General features: G+C 40.3%; 1 protein-coding gene across 1 annotated transcript in view; it reads left to right on the top strand.

The window, feature by feature from the left end:
• PHF2 (PHD finger protein 2) overlaps positions 1-23,325 on the top strand; it is a 187,461-nt gene that overhangs the window by 909 nt on the left and 163,227 nt on the right. The gene's annotated exons all lie outside the window — the stretch shown is intronic.

Raw genomic sequence — 23,325 nt, forward strand, 5'->3', positions numbered from 1 at the left:
GCACAGGAGCGTGCGGATAGCTCAGTAAAAGTAGATCAGACAAAGCTGTTTCTATGAGCTGCCTGCCGTTAACCCTTTACAGAAACAGCTGGCATGAGGGCATTGTGGGTGGCACGTCACCCCGCTCTCGGCTCGTCCACCATCAGGAGGAAATGTTTGCTATGAATGGTTTTAGTGGCGCTGAATGGGGATCAGCTGCTCCGGCGGCTTCATTGACAGATGAACAATAAGGAGCTTGTGCTCCATTAACCACTTCTGTCCCCCGGCAGCTGGAACCGGGGTTGGCATGATTAGAGAATTAGGACGTTAGCCTGGAAGTCTCCGGTGACTACAATTTATCGAGAAAAAGTGCGGCAAGTCAGATTAATACCGTTCGGTAAAAGCTGCTTCTTACACTTTCTTCATGATAACTGATCATGCTGCAATAAACCCCCCCATTACCCCCAGGGGGGCTTCATCCATTGTTGCCCGGGGCAGATGCCAGTTTTGGCAGCAGGTTCTGCATCAGAGATCCTTAACGGTTCCTACGCCCAACGTACCGGCTAGACAGCCGTGAGAGTGACAACCTGATCCATCACGCCGGTGAAAATATTCATATCTTGATAGGGATTGCACGGAATAGATACAACTACTGCTGCACGATTTGTAATGCAATGAATTGTATGTGTATGTGTTTACATCTGGTGACCCGTTGCATTATTGCTGATTACCCGTCCCCCCGCCGTGCCAAGGTCTGAGCGTATCTTAGCGGCGTTACAATGCACTGCAGTCAGTATAACATTGCAGATGATGCCAGCGTGAAAGACACGGCAAATGACTGGTTATCCTCAGCCGGCTGTAATTGTCACCTAGCAAGATGTTCCGTGGGAAGGTCGGTTCTGCACTTTTCTGGGCTGTTGCGGGGGAATTTGTAAGGAACGGGTGAAAGTACGCGGACTCGTTCAGTAGGTCAGCTGGCACAATGTAAAGCCATGGAGGAGTCCGTTCTGATGATCTTAGTGATGGTCAACTGATGTCTGAGTGACTGAAGTTATTCCAAGGTGTTAGAGCGCTGTTATATGGCCGCTGAGCAGGTGCTGAAATGGTCATTATCAGACATGGAAATTAGTATATGAGAGGAGGAAGTCACTCTTGTCATTAACCTCACTTAGGAGACATTAGCAGGATGAAATAATCCAACCAACACCTCCTCCCTGGGAACAATGAGTCTGGTTCTACCTATAGATACCTCGGTCAGGTTTTGGCTTGATTTAGTGATGACCCCACCATGGTAATGGTTTATAGGTTGGCAGAGGATATCATTGTGTCAAGATATGACTGCTATGATTGTCTTGGCATTCAAGTGTACTCTACTTGGGCCTGATTTAATAAAGATCTCCAAGACTTGAATATCATAAAGAATATCATAGGAGATCCAGCAAACCTCTAACTTAGAGAAATCATTAGTGGGATAAAATAATGATCAAACCCAACCAATACCTCCTTGGTCAGATAAGTTTTGGTTTGATTGAGTGATGACCCCACCATGTGAATGGTTTATAGGTTGGCAGAGGATACCATTGTGGCAAGATATGACTTGTATGATTGTATTGGCATATCAGGTGTACTCTACTTGGGCCTGATTTATTAAAGATCTCCAAGACTTGGAGAAGACTATCATAGGAGATCCAGCAAGGTTTTGGTTTGATTGAGTGATGACCCCACCATGTGAATGGTTTATAGGTTGGCATAGGATACCATTGTGACAAGATATGACTGCTATGATTGTATTGGCATTCAAGTGTACTCCACTTGGGTCAATTGGTCTGATTTAATAAAGATCTCCAGGACTTGGAGAAGACTATCAGAGGGGATCCAGCAAACCTCTAACTTAGGGGAATCATTAGTGGGATAAAATAATAATCAAACCCAACCAACATGTCCTCGCTGAGAACGATGAGTCTGGTTCTACCTATCGATATCTCGGTCAGATAGGTTTTGGTTTAAATGAGTGATGACCCCACCATGTGAATGGTTTATAGGTTGGCAGAGGATACCATTGTGGCAAGATTTGACTGCTATGGTTTAGAAAGATTGTGTTGGCTTATTTCAGAAGGCCTTTGTCCACATCTTGAAGGATTATGCCCATTGGAATGTAGATCAAGTAATAGGTGTGAGTGTCCGCTGAACCATCAGATCCCTATATATATGGTCAATTACACTCTACTTGGCTCATTGGACCTGATTTATCAAAGCTCTCTAGGACTGGAGAAAATAGACAATCATGGGTAAACCTGGGTAATCAATTAGTAGGATGAAATATTCAAACCCAACCAACATGGGTGAACCTGGGTAACCCAGCAAACCTCTAACTTAGAATGAACCATTAGCAGGATAAAATAATCAAACCCAACCAAAATCCCCTCCACTGAGTCTGTTTCTTCACGAAGTAATCAAGGTCAGATCGCTTTTGGCTTGAGTGATGACCCCATCATAATTGTGAATGGGTTATAGATTGGCAGAGGATAATATTGTGGCAAGATATTCCATGCTTAGGCTTAAAAAGTTTGTATTGGCAAATCTCTGAAGGCCTCTGATTTCCATATCTGCGAGGAATATATTCAAGTAGATCTTGAAGTAGTAGGTGTGAGTGTCTGTAGAACCATCAGATTCCAATCTGTATGGCCAATTATTCTCAACTTGGCTCATTGGGCCTGATTTATCAAAGCACCTTAAAACTGGAGAAGATAGACTATAATGGGTGAACCTGAGTGATCCTGCAAACATTTGGTTTGTTAAATCACCCAGGTCCTCCTATGATATAATCCATCTTCTCCAGACTTGGGAAACTTATAAATCACATGCATTGTCTTTGCTTTCTTTTTTTGTTAACAATCATTGATTTTTAGGAGAGCCTGTTCTGAAATAATGGAATGCCATTCTTCACCTGTCCTTCAAGGCCATGCAGGTAGCATTTTCAGCTTATCAGTGGTAGCTTCCATACTTCTCCACACAGTTCCATCCTTTATGTCTTTTATTTACAGCCAGCGGGTATAGTTTGGTTAATGGGAATTGTTTGATGAGCCAGGTCAATGACAATGAATTGTAGGTCTGATGTGTCACCCTGATACAAAAGACGAGGTTAGTGGTTCAATATACATCTGACGGAGCACAATTTCCCGTTGTTGATCTTCGGTTCTGTAGGAATGTGTTTTAGTTACACTGTGATCCGACCAATCGTATTCACGTATGCTATTTAACTGTTTGTGTTGGGATTGTTGTTTTTGTATGATTGAGGCCTTGTGTTAGTGGCTGGGTTGTGTTCAGGATTGGATTGTGAATGTAGTGTACACATAGCAGAGTGCCGTCCCCAGCAGCTGTTCTGTGTAGTTGGCTCTGGTGCAGAGTTTTGTCTGTAAACAATCATGTGTTTCAATGCTTTGGGAAACGCTTTTCAACCATGCAGTTGTGAGCCATGTGCAAAAAGTAGACACCAACATATCATTGTACAGTGCTAGGTATCACATTATAAATATTCTAACATTGTTACGCAGGTAAACACATTTTCTTGCATAGGAAACTGCAGTAAAATGATGCACAGCATGAGTACTGCAACTAAACTGTGTTTTGCCTATATAGGAACAACAACAGGTCCTCTTTAGTGTCAGCACCAGCAGCTGCTACTTACTTTGCCTTCATTACCCTGCTACAAACCTCACCTAATAGAGTAAAAAGAGGAGACCCTTTACAGTCACTGGTAACTTACACAGATCTGGTGACCCCATGCCTATCCTAAGCCAGTCCCCTAACCCTAGCATTGTCACCAGATCCCCAGTACCTAGAAGTACCAGGTAAAATACTTTGCTTCCTCAGGTGATCCTCAGAATAGCAGGGGAGCAAGGTAAACATAAGTATGGATATAAGTATCAATAAAGTGGGCCTCAGTGTCACATGATCTGATTGACCCGCTAAGCCCAGTGATAAGGGGTAGGGAGCTGCAGTGCGTTGTGCAAGCACAGGTATTCTTAGCTTAGTTTGTATTCAAATATAAACCCGATTGTAATTATAGGAGTTTGTCTTATTCTCATTTAGGTTTTGTTGGGCTTTAAGGTGAAACTAAACTCAAAAACAAAAATAACACACCTTTAATCTCGCAGATCTGTCTATCCATCGGGAGGTTGGTTCGTTTGGGTCCTACGTTGTCCCGGTATCCGTTTTTGGGGTCCTACGTTGTCCCGGTCCCGGTCTTCTCTCTTCTTCTGTGTTCATCTTCCTGCATCACCTGATCTTACACTGCGTAGTCGCGAGATCGGGTGACGTAGATTAGGACAAATGATTGGCCATCTCACTGCGTATGCAATTTTTTCTTCCAGTGATGAAAGGGTGCAGAAGGAGCAGCAAAGAGCCTCCTGGAATGCAAGGTGGTCTACCCTTCTATGTAGAGTAAAAATTTTGAGTTTAGGTCCGCTTTAAGGTTTATTAGGTCACAACAGGGAACAAAATTATCAAACAAACCTCTGCAGCCACACAAATATTTGTTAAAGAGGAACTATACTCAAAAAACAAAACAAAAACACACTTACCTTCAGTCCCACGGGGCGGTCCGATCACTTGGGTGGTGTCCAGCTTTGGGTCCCGTGTCGTCCCGGAGTCGGCACTCCAGGTGCCGCCATCTTCGTCTTCTCTTCCTGGTTCTTCATCCTATGTCACCCGACGCAGGCATGAGATCAGGTGATGTAGAATGAAAAAACAATTTGCCGATCTCACTGCGCATCCGTGAGATCAGCAAATTTTTCTCTTTGAGCAGAAAGGCTCCTTGTGTGCATGCCCGAGATGAGATGTTCAGGCATGCGCAGAAGGAGCGCCTAAGAGCCTCCCGGGATGCCTGACTTAGGTATCCCGAGAGGCTTTGCGCTCCTATTCATTCTCTAGGCGGCCGAGAATTAGGGGGGGAGATGCTGCACCCCTTTTTTTTTTAAAAAAAAGGGTGTTGCAGCTAAAAAAACAAAAAAACAAAAATAAAAACCAGAATTTTTACCTTACATTACACCCTTTTATGTAAAGTGAAAATTCTGAGTTTAGGTACACTTTAAAAATAAGTAAACCCAAACAGTAAAACATCATAAAAAGTTATAGCATGTTATTACATTTTTAACAGCTCTCAGTATTTAAAATCTACAGCTTTCTTTTAATTACTACCCAATAATCCTGCTATGTAGATCTGTTTTCAGGCTTTTCCCGTTACAGGGTGACAGCTGCCTTTCAAATCCACTCCTGAGTTGTCACACACTACTTTCAGAGTACAATCTGTCATGTCCATACACATTGGGCCTAATTTATTAAAGCTGAATCCCATCTACACATACTCACTCCAGCACTGGCTGCATATCATCGCTCTGCACCGGCTCCCTGCTTAATGGGCCTGATTTATTACAGCTCTCCGAGGCTGGCGAGGATATTCTTTCATCAGTGAAGCTGGGTGATCCAGCCAACCTGGAATGCATCTGCTCTAGGATTGAAAACATTTGTTACAAATAACAAATTACTTTTACACAATCCATTCTAGGTTTGCTGGATCACCCAGCTTCACTGATGAAAGTGTATCCTCTGCAGTCTTGTAGAGCTTTAATAAATCAGGCCCATTGAGCAGGGAGCCGATCCAAAGCAATGATATGCAGCCAGTGCTGGAGTGATTATGTGTAGATGGGATTCAGCCTAAAAAAGCCTGGTTATGATCAGTACCAGCGAGATGCAAAATAAACCAAATCCAGCTCTGCACATTAGTACACTGTGGTGATGATATAGTTGTGTTTATTTGACATACAGTTGAACATCATCACTGCTTGTAATAACTATCCATGGATCTACAGCCGTGTGCTTTGCTTTGCATTATATAAATTACTTGTCTGTCTATGGAGAACTATTTGCAACTGATGAAGTTGATCAGCAGAAGGATTACTAATGTGTGTTTTGGTTTAACCAAGTTCCTGTATAATCCTACATAATGTTCTAAGTCATAGATTGCAGGCAGTGTAAAGGACCAGTCCACCGTGAATTGATGTTTTAGTGGGAGTCAGCCCGTCTTGCCTTCTGCAAAGTGGACATATTACATTTATTAGTTTAGATACGCACAAAGTAGGCTTTCCAATAAAATATAAGGGCTGATTATACTCTGGGCTCCCCTTTATATGACCTGTTGGGAACAAAATCAACCTGAAAAGAAATAGATTGCTTTACTATCATCTTCCACATCTTTTCAGGAGATTCCTGAAATGCAGAGATGGTGAAATCTTGCAAAAAGAATAATCATATAATATTTGGGCTGCTTTGTGGTCCACAGGAATCTCCCCGAAAGTGGGGACATACCCAGTGATAAGGAAGAGAAGGGTAAGATAAGTATAATTTTATGTTTGTCTTTTCAGGTATATTTGATTTGAAAAGGGGGCCCAGAACAGATCTGAAATTTAGGTTCATGTCCTCTTTAAATTGAGTAGTTTTCTGAGTAATAATTATAATTGGAATATTCGTTACCATCCATCCCCTTAATATCTATTTGTCAGATTTATCTGGAAATATTCTGTAATGTTAAAAACGTTTTCCCACTCATCCAAATAGCTTCAAAGATTCAGCAGATCCGATCTGAAGAAGCTTCTTGATTGTCGATATATCTTCTTAACAGAAGCAGTACAGGTGATTGTAACTTCTATGAGATATACCGTCATCTGAAACATGGAAACTTTCACAAACATCCTTCCTCATTCTAAATGTGCATTGCCAGATCTAAGTATGTAATGAGCACAACACTGAGCCATGCGAGTCAAACTCTTCCATCGGATTGGTGGAAGCCAATTACCCAACAATGATGTTTTGTTATTGCGAGAGTAAACTAGTAGAATATTACACAATTGTACAATTTCATGCAGATTGTCCTGCTGAAAACTGAATTCAGGGCCTGAGATCTTTAAGGCTATATTACTAAACCACAATGCTCCTCTGTATATTGTAGAAAAATATTAATTGTATATACGCAGACACAGAAAAGTCAATTTGGAATGCAGTATCTGGTGCAGCTATTCTCATCCAGGGTTCCTCCTGAGGTTTCTTAGGGGTTCCTCTGTGCCTCATTGACCTCCTGTTTGATAATCTGCTTTGTTCAGGGTCCAAAACCATTTGGTAGAGCTAATTGCATGACTATATCCGTGTTCTCCCCAGCCCCATTTAGCTGTGCGCACCACCCGGCACTTTTCAGCGACCACCCGGCTGTTTTAGTTAATTGAAGAGTTGGGTCATAATATAGGGGTGCCACCTGCCTACAATTTCATCCCACCCGGCCTAAAAACATTTCTGGCTTGAACTATAATGATGATTTCGTCTATAAAGGTGTTATTCTAGCCACTACAGGGGTATTTCTTTACACTGGCCAACAATTTAGGAGGCTTTTTCCCACTGACCCCCAATAAATGAGTTTTAACGGGGGTTCCCTGGGATCTGAAAATAATTTCAAGGGTTCCTTGGGATGACACGGTTGGAAAAAGCTAATTTAGGAGAGTTTAGGGAGCTAGTGATATTTTCTTTAAAGTTATATTGTACACTTGAGGCCTGGGATTTATCCAACCAGGTATTTATTCTGTGCTGAAACAACATCGAGTTTTGCCCATAATAACTGGAATCCTAATTTGGTGATGTTTGTATTGAATACCAGTGCAGCCGACATAATGGGCCCGATTTATTAATGCTCTCCAAGGCTGGAGACACTTCCATCAGTGCAGCTGGGTGATCCAGCAAACCTGGAATGGATTTCCTCAAATGTATTTGCTCTTTGCTAGCAAATGTTTTGAATCCTGGACCAGATCTATTCCAGGTTTGCTGAATCACCCAGCTTCACTGATGAAAGTGTATCCTCTCCAATCATGGAGACCTTTAATAAATCAGACCCAATGAATACTCGGGATATAAATTCACAGACTAATGAACGTGTAACAATTGGTTTGGTATTTTGTTTTGCCTGTGTCGGTTGAGGAAACGATTTGATATCATGCTTTGTATCTGAGATGTGTAATGAGGTAAATAAAATTATTACATGCGCTGATGTAGACTTGGCACCTATTGTTCTCTATGAAAGATAGAGCCAGGGCATGCACAGTAGCTTGCTATTCGAGTGTATACAAAGGAGAAGGGGAGCCATGAATGCAGCGGACCATGATAATTACATTTACCTGTTTGTAAAGCTCACATATAAAGTGACATTTTAATCTCTTAAAGTGTACCTATACTCAGAATTTTGACTTTACATAAAAGGGTAGAGAACCCCTTTATGTAGGGCCAAAATTCTGTATTTTTTTTTTTTTTTTTTAGGTGCAATACCCTTTTTTTCTAAAAAAAAAATAAAAAAATAAAAGGGTGCTGCATTGACCCCTATCCAGGATCCAGGAACCTGGAATAGATATTTTCTAACAAATAGCAAATGACTTTGAAGAAATCCATTCCAGGTTTGCTAGATCACCCAGCGTCACTGATGAAAGTGTATCCTCTCCAGCCTTGGAGAGCTTTAATAAATCAGACCCATTGAGAGATATTGCCTAGGCACAGGCACTTTACTTGAGCTTTATAACTTTTTTTATGTAAACATGTACTTTTTATGTTTTAGTATCTCTGTATAATGTCAGGAGTTTATTTTTACAGACTCGTAGAGTAAAGTTACAGAGAGATCCAATTCAGCATTTCTCAATCAGACTGTAATTAGGAAACCCCCATTCAGTTTAATGCACTGTTGCCCTATGATGGCTTCTGTTTAATGCTATGATATTTGGATGACCTATATTATTATAACTCAAGCATAACAACACATTTCTCTTAATTTCCGGGAATCTGCTTTTATTTCAGAAATGAATGTAGAACTTACGGTAAGTCTGCACACACTGGATGGTGGTACTGAATGGTAATTAAAAAGCTTCCAATACTTCTAATACCACAAATGTAAATGTCACTTTATGTCACATGACTATTAAAATATTCCCCCCTGTGTACATGAAGCCCAAACTTTTTTTGGAAAAGTTAAGCTACGTACACACGGCAGATTTTTATCGTCCGATAATCGGCATCGGCCAATTATCGGGCGAAAATCTGCTGTGTGTACAGTCGGTGTCGTCCATCGTCCGGACGACCGACCTGCCGGATCCACGGACGATGGACGACAGCCGATCCTAATGAAAGTGAAGGGGAGAGCGCGCAGCAGGGTGCCGCTCCGTCGCTCTCCCCCTCCCCTCTCCATAGAGCATGAACGGTGCTATACGTACTGCAACGTTCATGCATCTTGCAGCCCCTTGTCGTTGGAAAGGATCGTGAAAGATCCTTTCCAACGACAAAAATTGCAAGTGTGTACGCAGCTTTACTCTGGCTGGGACACATGATAACAATGACAATGGAAGTTTATGCCCAGACCTAAGAACGTTGTATTTTTTACATGGTCCTAACAAGCAATAAAAGAGCTTTAGAACAAGGCATCACTTACCTCTTCAACGGGTTGTAAGTTGGAGTATTTTTTTTTTGTAGATCCTTAAAGATTTTAAAATTGGGTTTAAGTTAGTTTCTAACATCCTAGAAACACCTAGAAGGCTGCCAAGATATCATCTCATAGAACAGGTTATTTTTTCGGGGTGACATTTAAATAATAATTTCCCCACAAAGCCTATAGATGCAGAGATGAATGAGGATTGTTTCATAGTATGTGAATTCTTTAGCATACATGATCTGAGCACAGGTTTACATTAAGATATGTTTTATGGAATTAGCTAGTAGCAAAGTGACTAGTTACTCTTACTGTTTAAGATATTTGCCTAGGCTGGAACTGCTTTGTGAATTAGCTGCATGGTTTCTGGAATTTGTGTGGACCTGTGGTATATGGTCATCTTAGTAGATATAGTGTGTTGCCTGTCTTGTGCTGTTATGTCCCTATAGGCTTTTCAAATTGTGGCCATTGGCAATACCAGCTTGCATGTGGGATTTTCAGAGTGTCTTAGTTTTTTGGCCTGCAGAAATAAATACCCATTGACATTGATCTCAACACTGTGTACAGCAGAAACACAAGGGAACTTCTAGCACAGTGCAAACTGCCAGTGGGTATTGACTTCTGTGTCCACAATAGGGAGCAACTGATCATTTTTACATACAGTAGGTGAGTAATACACTGCCTACCCAAAATAACACTCTACTATTTCATTGGACTGCTTTTAGCTTTGATTACACCACTCCTTTGCCATTATTGTTTCACTAGGTTTATGCAACCTTACAATATTTATTTCCATCCAGAGTTGCATTTTTAACCAAGATCCTGCATTGAGGATGGGAGAGTTGCACTATTGCATGAAATCTCCTACCATCTGCACATCCCAAAGACTCTCAATGGGATTAAGGTTTGGACTCTGTGATTGCCAATCCATGTGTGATGTCTCACGCTTCCTGAACCATTTTTTCCCTGTTTGAGCCTGATGAATCTTGGCATTGTTATTTGGGATTATACCCGTGCCATTAGAGAGGAAAAAAAAACAAATGATGCAAAAACCTGGTCATTCCGTATATTTAGGTAGTCAACTGACCTCATGTTTTAGGCTCTAAACCAAGACCTGACCAAATAAAGACCTATTTAATGTACAGTGCTGCGTAATATGTGGCGCTATATAAATCCTGTTTAATAATAATAATAATAATAATAACTAAGGATGCCCCAGATCATACCACTGCCCCCAGTAGCTTGGGGACGTTTTTGATCAGACAGTGTATGTAGAAAATCATTTAGGTATCAAACACCTAAAAGATTTCTGTTTTAATTGCGATGTGGGACTTATGCACCATGGAGTCCAAGTCTACACAATTTTGTGTTTGTATGTAGAAAAGCAAGTATTAATAATAGAGGGGGGGTCGTCATTTCACATAATAATTAGTTGCCAAGTATTAAACTAATGTATGAGAGAAGAAACACCAAGAACTGATCTTTGAGCCAACGGTAGTGTTTAAATATATTGAATGTTTTAATGCTATACAGAGTTCAACTAAAAACTGAGCAAAGAACGTGCATACAATCTTATCTCAAAATATATACATAAAATCAATAATTGGTCACTGTGCCCGACGCGTTTCGCCAAAAGGGAGTTCGTAGAGTGTATCTGTAAGATTGAAATGCAAAGGTTGGAACTGTGAGGGGCGTGTATCAAGTGGTGTAATATTTTGACCATCTTGGAGGATTTCCCTGGATGGTAATGGGGGGTATATGAGGATAAATTAAAGGCGATGGTAATGAAAAGAGGCCAGTTGGTCTATTTAGATGTAATTCATGCAGTCCTCAACCCAATTTTTTTTAAGCTGGGTGGCAAGAACTTGTAGGCAAGTGGTGGCCCCTGTATTGTGACCCAACTCATCAGTAACCACCCAAAAACAGCTGGGTGGTTACTGAAATGTGCCGGGTGGTGCACCCAGCTAAAAGGGGCAGGGGAGAACACTGTCATGGGTTTGCAAATAAGATGAAGGTTGCAGTTGGTGTCAAGGGCTACACAGCATAGGCAGTGCATCTGATGTTGCAGAACAGAAGAGATGAATGACGAGCGTACTTTAAAAACCAAGACAGACTTTGGCTTACACACTTTCTATACAGCACTAAATATACAATTTACAAGTTTTGCTAAGTCCATAAAATATTTAAGTCTGGACAGTCACGCATAGCATTGGGGCACGTTGTAGAAGCAATTTGTTACATCAAAAAATTGGCGGTTTTAGCCCAGTGTGAGTTTTATAACTGCTTGACTCAGCGTTCAGAAGTGCTAAGCTCAGATGTGTCTGGGGTGCTAGATAAACACAAAATTCAGGTAATAATCAGATAAGCCGTGGATTCAGGAAAGATCGAAGTTTTGCCCTGTAACCATGGAACCCTAGGGAAAGAACATTATATATTCCTCAACTCTTTACAGCAAGATTGTTATAGTGTTCAGCAAAATAATAGATGTGTATTAAACAGTGTGAAACCAAAGGTGTTAAGAATCTTGAGAAAAATTGACGTTTGGTTATTTTGTAATGCATAATGATGTAAAATAAAATACCCTCTGCCTAATAAATGAATCTTATGGGCTAAGAATCCATCAGGGATTGTAGCTGTGATGGCCTCCATCAACTTTGTAACATGAACTGGTCAAGTTCTTAAGTTTGTCATCATCCATTCACAGAATGGTTACTGTTTAGATGACATGTCCCTTTTAGAAGAGACAACATCTGACAAGTGACAGCACTAAGTAGGTTTGAAAGTGTATCTATTCGGTTGAATGAATAAACCTGTCAGCTCAAGAAGGAGCCTGTTGAAATGAAAGGGTGCATAAGTACTTTAGATTGTTAGGGGCATTTATTTAAAGGGAACTTCTCCTAATTTTTTGGTGCTTTCTGAGAATACAACAACAACAAGCTTGTAATAACTGCTATTTAAATTATAAGACTTTAAAAAGATATATATGAAGTATCTGGAATAAGGCATAGTAAGTCAGAATTAAAAAAAATGATCAACTACAGATGGCCTAAGGCCAGTATTGGTGACAGTTCTTATTTTAGGAAAAACATTCACAAGACTGCTCCTCTTTAAAGTTGCGTTTCAGGAAATTTAACTCTTAATTCTCATCTAGATCTGGGGGCGAGTGAAAAGGACTTTTACGCATCTCATCCCTTGCTCCCTTGGCTTGCCAGGTCGTCCCTCTTTGACGCTCTGGGGTGGTGGTTGGCCCTCGGTATATTCACATAGAATTTGGGACTACTGGTCTTGCATTGTGCATTGTTGGGAATGTCATCAGAACCTTCAAGTGCACAGAAAGCCTTGGAGAAAAGGCTGCGGAGGAGTGACCGCAAAAATGTTCCTATGGCAGCTGGGGAGTTAGGTAGGTAAAATTCCTTTTTACATCTCCCTTGAAAAACAGTATTAACCCATGAAGTGTAGGGCAGCGGTCACCAACTGGTGAGAAAATCTTAGTGGTCTGAGGCTCTAGCCGGTGTGCCCCCCAGCGGGGTCAGGAGAAGGACCCCATTGGGAGGTGTGCACTGGGCCTGTACAGATCGCAGCCTCAGGGTGGTGAGCGGGTTTTGACATCATGATGTCACTATGGGGGAAGTGACACATGGCTCCCTGCTCATGCGCGGTCCGGAGCCTTTAAGCTTTACTGGTCCGAAAAGGTGACCACTAGTGTAGGGGAATCCTCACATTAAGAATAGTTTTTGTTTCCTGAAATTAGACTTTAAATAGAGTGAAATGGTTGATTTATTGGTGTAGGTTGCACCTTTCACTATGGCATCAAACCCTTTGGGTTGGCAGAACCATCATCGCATCAGGCTTTGTCTGTTATTGGGATGTGGCAGATGGGAACCAGGGCACCATCTTCTTCTTTCTTTACTTTCCGGAAACTTTCAGCCATTTTGATTGGCCGGGCCGGGATGATGTAACTCCCATGCAGCACTGGGGAAGCCAGAATTACCGGATATCCTCATGCACAGCTCAGCTCAGGCAGGTAGGAAGGAATATTGCAGAACGAACATCGCCTGACCCTTTCTGCAATATTGGCCTGATTTTTAAAAATGGAACTTTAGTTAGGATATATTCTCATTTCCCCTCTAATCAGATTATAATAATATTTTTGTACCATATCATTTAATAGACTTTTTGCGTTGTAGGACTGTAGCCGGTGGTTATATGATTCTATCTCCAAAACCTTCCTTTTCTTTTTATACCTACAGATCTGGCATAAACACACACACTTGCACTTTTTCTTTTAGCACCATGGGGAAATGAAACATATTCAGAGCTTCTAATGAAGCGGGGCAGCTAGCTGCACAATAGGCGTTATGAGATCTTAGTAGGATATATCCTGTGTGATGTGCAATGTTTTACTGGAGTGAGACACAGATCTCCTCCAAGCCAGCAATCACGCCTAAATTGTAGTGCGTCTGCAGTGTTTTAATGTAATATGCCATATTGCGGCCAGTGAGATGAATATAGGTTTTTTCAGTAGGGTGGAGATGGAGTTTTGATTGGGGAGGAGGGGAGAGTTGCCGAAATGTTTGAAATGAAATCACAGAGGGGAGGAATTTCTATGGCAACCTTTGCCGGGTTGTGCCAAGTGCTTTGCTCTCAGTGACGAGAAATGAGCTTTAATAGAGAAGAAAATAACTTTACTCCCCAGACCCCAGAGAATTAGGATGATCAGACAATACTGTGCCATGCATTATTCCTTTTCTCAGCTGCTCTTTTTTTTTCCCACCCTGGTAGCAGACCCAGAAAATGAACAACGCTGTGTACAGATCTGTGTTTAATAAAAGGCATTCATTACAAAAAGTGTAAAAGTCTGATGCCAGTCTTTCCCCAACTTAGAATTTTACAGTAGGAAAGAAGCATTGTACTCGTTTAGTCTGTCGATCTACCCAGACCTTATGTCTGTCTCTGAAATACTTTAACTGCGTTGGTCCCTGAACACCTTTACTTGAAAGCTATGTAATATGCTCTGTGTTTATTCTTTACTCTTATCAGACAGCGATGACCAAGGTACTGCAGACATGCCGCTAAATGTACAATCTAAATGTAAACAGATACTGAAAAGTATACAGTTTCTAAAAATTCGGGTCAGCAAATTTTTCTTATTGATTTACCCCAGTTTGGTTGTCAAAAACCCTGACTTTAGGCTTTACAGCAGTGTTCCAACTAGGGTTCCTCAGTGTTCTCCCCAGCCCCTTTTAGCGGGGGGCACCACCCGGAACTTTTTAGTAACCACCAGGCTGTTTTTGGGTAGTTACTGATGAGTTGGGTCACAATACAGGGGCTGCGACCCACCTAAAATGTCTTCCCACCCAGCTTAACATAATTTCTGGGTTGAGCACTGTTCCTCCAGGGCTTGCTAGGGGTTCTTTCAGCAATTTGTGACTCACAGGTCAGTGCAAGTGACACCAATGATATTTTTGGCTGTAAGGGTGACATTCTTCCCACTGGCCAGCAATGTAAGAGGAATTCTTCCCACTGACCACCTCACTAATGTACTGATCTGTGGATATAGGAGTTATAGAAAGGGTTCCCTGAAGACCTGAAAGTTATTTCAATGGTCCTTCCATGTTAAAAAGGTTGAGAAACATTGCAATAATGCTAGAAGCAGTGAAGGGAAAGAAAAGGAGGATAGGCACGGAGGGTGGCAGTCAAAGTGGATGTTTCATTAAAATGGAAGGCTTTAATATAAATTGAAAATAAAGCTTTTTATAAAACAAAAAAATGGTTTAATCCACACTTAAGGTCGGGGCCGAAGACTTATTTTTAGTTCTGTAGGCATGCATGTGATGACATAGGATGTGCTAAAGAACACTTCTGGGGCCACAAGCAATCTTGGCCATTGATTGTTGACTTCACTGACCATTAAAATGATTATTGAAGGGCTATAGAGCAAGGTTAGGTTTGTGTGGGTTTCCTTCGGGTTCTCCGGTTTCCTCCCACATACCAAAAAACCTGGTGTTGGGTTAGTCGGCTTTTTCTTAAAAAATTGTCCTTAGATTGTGGTAATGACAAATCACTATGGTAGAGACATTAGATTATGAGCCCCTTTAAGAAACAGTGAAATGTCAATGGACCTTGTACAACGCTACGTACTATGACAGTGCTATATAAATACTGTGTAAAAATAAATTCATTCACAGACCTACACTACAACGGATGGGACAATGGAGAACCGTTTGGTGAACTTTAAGTGACTCGCTGGGTATATTTGCTCTTTGTGTTGGTTTTTGCAACAGTATAGGAACAAAAAGACCTGTGCATGGGCCTTGCCACATATGTGTTTTTTCCCAATATTTTTGTATTTTCCTAGGGTGTACCTTTAACCTCCCCTCCCTGGCGGTATTCTCAAGCGTGGCTCCGGGGTTAAGTTCCAAAGTACCAAAAGCGGTAACCCCAAACCACACTCAGGGTGGCTTTGTAAAGGGCTTACCTGGTCCCCATGGGCCTGCGGCGTCCCCCGGCGATGCTCGGAGGCAAATATGCTGTCTATTCGGCTTTTTGTTGGAAGTGGGCCTTGCAGTATTTGAGCGAGTTTGTAGAATGGCCACTGTGGTGTTTGTCACTTGGAGCTTGTTATGTGTATTTTAGTACTCCGCATGTAACACAGAATTTAGCAATGGCTGGAAAAGGTGGCTCCCTCCCAGCATGGTCAAAGACAGGTAATTATAGTCTTAGTATGACAGCGGGGAACTGCTGACCCAAGACAAGGAGACAATTCACACTTCAAGTGCAGAACTAGCATTTTTTTTTATTTTTCCTTACTACGGTAATAAAAGATGGCCATGAGGTTACTTTTTCACATTACAGGTAGTATTTTTTTTTTTGTTTGGCTTTTTATTGTTAAGTAGATATTTCATCAAAAGAAAAGGGAAGATATATCTAGACTGGACCTTAGTGGGCACTTGAACGGCAGACGGAGACAACACAAATTAATGAAATCCAATTTCTTGGCGTCTGATACACATGTGCCTGTTTATTTCAATATTCTGTTCTTTGTATTATGACCCAGCTATTCAGTAACCACCCAAAAACAGCCGGGTGGTTACTGAAAAGTGCCGGGTGGTGCACCCGCCTAAAAGGGGCTGCATTTAAATGTTATGGAGGAGCTAGATTGTTGACATCACTTCTTACATGGCCATCTGGGCTGTCTTATCAGTTCAGCATTGACGCATGTCAAGTTGCAACCAACAACATACAAGAAGTAGAACCCAAAAACTCTTTATTTCTGAACATAGCACCAGGGATCTTTTTACACATTTCTCATATTTTACCAAGCCATGACCGCACTGTAGATTCGGCTTGTTGAATGTCATTTGATCAAGCAAAGTCTTTTTTAATTTAAATGTAAGATTAGTTTTTTTTGTTTCCCTACAATAGAATGATCTTTGCAGTGACTTCTTTGTAATGATATAAAGTTAATCTAATTATACTTTGCCAAGTTAATGGATTATAATATTTAGTGTTTAAGGTCACTGGTATGATTAAAATTAAATTAATTGATCTTCATTATTTTAAATACTTTGTGATAGAGTATTTATAATCTTTAAGCTTTTTGCATAGTGAGATGTCAGTTTATTTTATTATTTTAGGGGCAAAATATCAAACTTGTTACAATACAAGAAAGCTAAACGTGACCTTAGAGGTGGATCCTGGTGGGCTGAATCAGTCCCTGGCTTATTCAAACAATGAGATCTTTTTGCTGTAGTTCCAATCATTCTTATCCAGTCTACATGGAAGTTGTGGGTGTTTCTGCACCTCAGTTTTAGTTACCATGAAATTCAACAAGCAGCAATGTAAGTGCAGCTGGCTAACGAAATTACGGGTGTTTTACCTCTCCAGCACTCACTCTAAACTCAAAAATTGGCTTTTGGGTGGACTGCATCTTAAAACAGTGGGCCTTATTTATTAAAACTCTCCAAGGCTGCAGAGGATACACTTTCATCAGTGAAGCTGGGTGATTCAGCAAACCTGAAATGGATCTGGTCCTGGATTGAAAACATTTTTTAACAAATAGCAAATTAAATTTAAGAAATCCATTTCAGGTTTGTTTCATGACCCAGCTTCACTAACGAAAGTGTATCTTCTGTTTGGGCTTAAAGAACTTTAATAAATCAGGGCCATTGTGTAGATCAGGGGTCGGCAAACTTTCATGGCCACTAGACCCTCCCTAATGGCCCCACCCACCACCAGGGATCGCCCCCAGGGAAATTCCTCTCCTCTGTATACATTGCGGAGGAGAGGGATTTACCTTCAGGGTGCTTTCCCTATTTACCACGGCGGCGGAAGTATCAACGCCGGCTGCGGTAAATAGGGGAGCAACTGCAAGGGAGCGGCACCGGAGCTCCGGTGGCTTCAAATCCGGTAGTTCCTAACGCCCCCTGGCCGATCCGCCGGCAACCCGCGGCTCCGGAACCGTGGGTTTCTGATTGGATTTCCAATATTTCTGATTGGATTTAGAAGTAAATCCCTGTATTACTATTAAGAGTAGAGAAAAATGGTCCTAAACCTAATAATTGATGTCCAAAAGCTCCCTTAAAATCAACTTCATAGATATATATTGAAAAGCCAACCTACATGGTAAAGGTTACAACAAACACAAGCAGAGAACAAAACCAAACTATTCTAAAAAGTTTTCCTACATTTTACATTTCTTTTGGATACGTGATTTGGGGTATGGCCATGTGAAATGTGATTTCATGATTAATAAAATAGGGTTTTGATAAGACCCAAATATTTAGACGAGTAAAACATTTTAATGAATTATAGGTTAAACCAGAGATATATCTGATCCAACTGTCTTTAATGTCCATCACTTAGACTTTGTAAACTTTGGCCTTTGTTGAGTTATATTAAAGATATGAATAGACCATATGATAGGACAATGAGAATAAAAGGAATTAAGAGAAGAACTAAGAGATGGAGAAGTGTGGACGAAAATTAGGTGGGGGAAGCTAGGGACTAGAGAACTCTAGTAAGGAAAAAGTGAAGGGGGATGTGAATCATGGTAGGGCTTGGAGTGAATCTGCGGTCAGTAATTTGCCTGTGCTAGTGTAACCTTACACCATATGATTACCAATTAGAGAATGGTCAAAGTTGGCAGGGAAATAATGTTTTTTTTCCCATGGAGACTACATTTATTACAAACTTCTACACAGTCTACTGAAAAATGATATATTCATATTTGGTATCAAATCATCATGGTAATTAAATTGATCACAGAGGTTAACTTACAATTGCTTTTTAAGGTATGAAAGTATATTTGAGAAGGTGTGTTTTAAGTCTGAAGTTACAGTGTTAAATCAATCATTAGAAATATCTTGGTGATGTCTTTTGAACAGGTTATATGTTTAGTTGGTTATGGTAGAGTCATGGTAGAGTTGGAATGTCTTGGGTTCCACATATTTGAAGAATCGAAGGACTAGCTCACATGGGTAGTGGAGTTGCATTGCGTTTACCTCTTTCTCATGTCTGGATACCATGCCTGCAGTCGAGGCGCTACATGTAGCCCATAGTACCCCATAGGGGATGAATGGGGACGTTGTACTGTGCAGTGTCAATGTTCAAATGGCGGTTCACTAAGAACTGGCATAGCTGTTGGGGCAGCTGCAGGACCCACCCAAGAACTGCTTTTTCCATTGCCCATCTTATTTTACCCTCAATAGTAGACTGTTTTATAAATGGCGCCCAGTCAGATTATTTTTAATGCTTATCTTTTATATTAAAAATGCAGCTTGGTTGTTTGAGGCCAAACACATTTACAACAGTAGCTGTTTGATTCATTAATTATTACTAAAAGTGATCGTCCAGAATTTGTTGCTTTGGGTCATGTATGATGGACCAAATCACCAGAAGTCCTCCACATCACAGGAGTGAATGGCCTTGGAGATTGCTAAAAATGCAGTTGCTAGGAAATAAAACGTATGTCTCTGATAAATATTATCTTTGTAAATGTTTCTTTTTGTGTATTTACTTGTTATTTACCAAGTCAGTCCGCAGTTGTATGTTTTATTTTTAGCCTTGTGGTAGACTTTGTAAATTTGGAGAATTTGTCCTTGGGTGTGCCATATCAGCCCAGCTATTAAAGGACATTTTTTTTTACTAAATAGGAAAATAAAAATAATATATGCCCAAGTTAAAGCTGAATTCCAGGCAGATGGAAGGGTCATAATTTTATGTTATGAATAAAAAAATATTAATTTGATTTGATGCCCACCCCATTAGTATGACCCATTGTTCTATGCTGTGACCCAACTTTTCAGTAAGCACCCGGGTGGTGTGCCCAACTAAAAAGAGCTGGGGAAACACAGTGTATATATTATTATTAACTTTTTATATATTTATATAGCACTGACAAATTACTCAGTACTTTACGATGTCCATAGACATGACAATAAAGTGGACCTAAACTCAACATTTTTACTTTAAGTGGAAATAAACCCAAAATAAAAAAAAACACTTTCCTTTAATCCCGCAGATCCGTCAGGAAGTTTCTTTCTTTGGGTCCTGCGTCGTCCCCGTATCTGTCTTGGGCCCGGGGCAGAGGAAGCTCTGGGTGCCAACATCTTCTTTTCTGTTCTTCTGGGTTCTTCTTCCTGGTCTCCCGATCTTTAACTGAATTCCTCAGAGGGGCTCACAATCTAATTTCTTACCATAGTCATATATTAATTACATTAATTAATTATAAGCCATTTTTTGGGGGGGAAGCCAGGTAACCTAACTGCATGTTTTTGGAATGTGGGAGGAAACACATGCAAACGTGAGGAAGAACATATAAACTCCATGCAGACAAACTGTTGGGGAACATATACCATTTAATTCTTATAATCAGATTCCATTTAAAGGTATCATTCTAAGGACTTTTCTTAATACTCACACCTTAATTCACGAATGGTTTCCACTTTCTTGTTTTGATATCTGTGATATTGAAAGAATTTGAATTCAATTTTAAAAGTGTTAAAATGTAATTATTCTTCAGACTGTGCATATCTTGGTTCATAATTAGTTTTTAAAGGAACACATAACCACATTTGGAAGTCTGTATATGTGTAAAATAAAGATAAGTCTGCTCTGTTTGTGACAGTTTTATATGAAGTGATACTTTTATCTCTATATGAGCAATGTGGTGAAGTCAGTACTTCTGTGCCAATTTGTGAAGCCTTCCTAGATTTCCTTCCATGACCCAAAATGACTGCAGGTTGGATGGCCGCTGATCAAACTGACTCAGGAACATGTATATTTCTTTGCATCTTTAAGGGACATCTGATTGTTAAGTCCCTCTGTTGTTATTAGTAATTCCTAGATTGTAAGCTCTTTGGGGCAGGGTCCTCCTCCTGTGTCACTGTCTGTATCTGTCTGCCAATTGCAACCCCTATTTAATGTACAGCGCTGTGTAGTATGTTGGCGCTATTTATATCCAGTTTGTTAATAATAATAATAATAATAATAATAATAATATAATAAAGTAAAGCAATAATCACTATTTTTAAGTCCAATGCTACATAATATGTTGGAGCTATAAAAATCCTTTATAATAATAATAATAATAATAATAATTAAACCTCTATATTGCAGCTTGTGACATGCAGGCTTTCCTAAAATTTTCATACTAAACAAATAGAATGCCCACAATGCAGAATTATCAGAAAAATGCAGAGTGCCTATCCTGGGTCACTTCCATATTTGTTTCATAAATCATTGAAGCTGATTTACTACATTGATGATCTTTACATAATAAATGTATTGATTAGTAAATTGTTACATGTTTTTTTAGAATTAATGCTTTCTACAAACCTCAATCTGACTTTTCAGTTTCTTGTAATCGCCCTGTACAGCAGAGGTCACAGTGGAAGAGGAAAGGGTCAGGGCTCGGGGCCAATAGGTTATGCTGATAGGTGAAAAAAGTGAGAAGAAGGTTGACCTCTAGTGTTCTCCCCAGCCCCATTTAGCCGGGTGCACCACCCAGCCCTTTTCAGTAACCACCATTTTTGGGTGGGTACTGAAGAGTTGGGTGACAGTACAGGGACCACCACCCGCCTACAGCTTCCTCCAACACAGTTTAAATAATTTTTTGGGGAATACTCTGACTACATTCTCACCAGTAAAGCTTTAAGGATCATTGCAGACATTTCCATCATTATAGACCACAGATGGCTCTCCTTTTTCCCCGTCTGGTAGACTCATAGTGGGGTGAAATGACCAGAACACAACCAAGAAGCCAGTATAGATTGTTGGTAAATATCATAATTCTATGTATAGTTTTATTCCACATGTATAAAGATTCTTTTTTTAATTCATTGACATATAATACCTTACATTAAAAACAAAAAAAAGTCACTCACCTTTACTTACGCAGGTCCCTCGTTCCCTCTGGAGCTGTCTTCCATACGGTCCTGCGTTGTCCTGGTTTCTTGCTTCCTCCTAGAGGAAGTGTCGGGCGCCGCCATCTTTTCCTTCTTCTTCTGTATTTAGGCTAAGTCACCCAATCTAGCGCCTGTGCAGTGCGAGATCAGGTAACAAAGCCTGTGCAGTGCGAGATTGGGTAACAAAGCCTGTGCAGTGCGAGATGGGTAACAAAGCCTGTGCAGTGCGAGATTGGGTAACAAAGCCTGTGCAGTGCGAGATTGGGTAACAAAGCCTGTGCAGCGCGAGATCGGGTAACAAAGCCTGCACATGTGTGAGATCAGTACCTTTTTTTTTTTTTTTTTAAAATAATGACTTAAAAGCTACGAAGACCGGGCATGCGCAGAATGTGCAGCCCGAAGCAGTCATGCATCCCAGGAGGCTCTGCCCTCCCATTCAGTATTTACTGCCGTGGTGGTCAAGACCGAAGGGGAGGGGCTTAGCCTTTTTTTTTAACATTTTTTGTAAAGTATAAAAAAACAAAGCAAATTTTTTCTTTATATAGAGGGGTTATCAATTATGGTCATAAGAATATTTTTTTTCTGAATGTTTTTAAAAAATCTTACACCCTCTGAAGGTGTCCAAGTCTTATTGTACGCGGCGGAGATGGTAAATTTGACACCACTTAATAGAAGTTCTCTGTAACATTATTTGAAAACAAAACTCCCTTGTCTTTTCCGGATCTAGACATACTTATCAGGAAAAACCTGTTTCTCTGCTTCTTCCTAAGATTTCTGTCCAGCACCTTTTTGGTTAGTAAGAAAACACTGGTGGATTGATGAGCTGCGTTAGGAGGCCATTAAATCCTTTATAGATACTTGTTCAGATCTCTTTCAATTGTCTTGGCCAAAAAAATTACAGTTCAAATGTCTTATAGACAATGTAATAATAATTACATATGATTGTTAGATTTCTTATAATAATCATATACTTTGCAGTAAGTGTCTACTACTAAAAATGTATACTTATATATATCTATCTAATAAATAAATAAATATATATCTAATAAAATAATCAAATTGAGAAAAATTCTTAACCGGGGATGGCATCTAATTGGAGATTGGCTGGGTGTCAGTCCTGGTACAAAGAAATCAGGAAAGGGCACTGAAATTTTTTTCTGACTAATTACTATTATCATTAAACAGGATTTATATAGCACCAACATATTACGCAGCACTGTACATTAAACAGGATTTATATAGCACCAACATATTTGCAGCGCTGTACAATAAACAGGATTTATATAGCACCAACATATTATGCAGCACTGTACATTAAATATGGGTTGCAAAAGACAAACTAATACAGACAGTGACACAGGAGTAGAGAACCCTGCCCAGAAGAGCTAGGCAAGTTTGAAAAAATGGGTTTTGATGGGCTCTTTTAAATGA

This window comes from Pyxicephalus adspersus, chromosome 8 (genome assembly GCF_032062135.1).
Source record: "Pyxicephalus adspersus chromosome 8, UCB_Pads_2.0, whole genome shotgun sequence".
Lineage (NCBI taxonomy): Eukaryota > Metazoa > Chordata > Amphibia > Anura > Pyxicephalidae > Pyxicephalus > Pyxicephalus adspersus.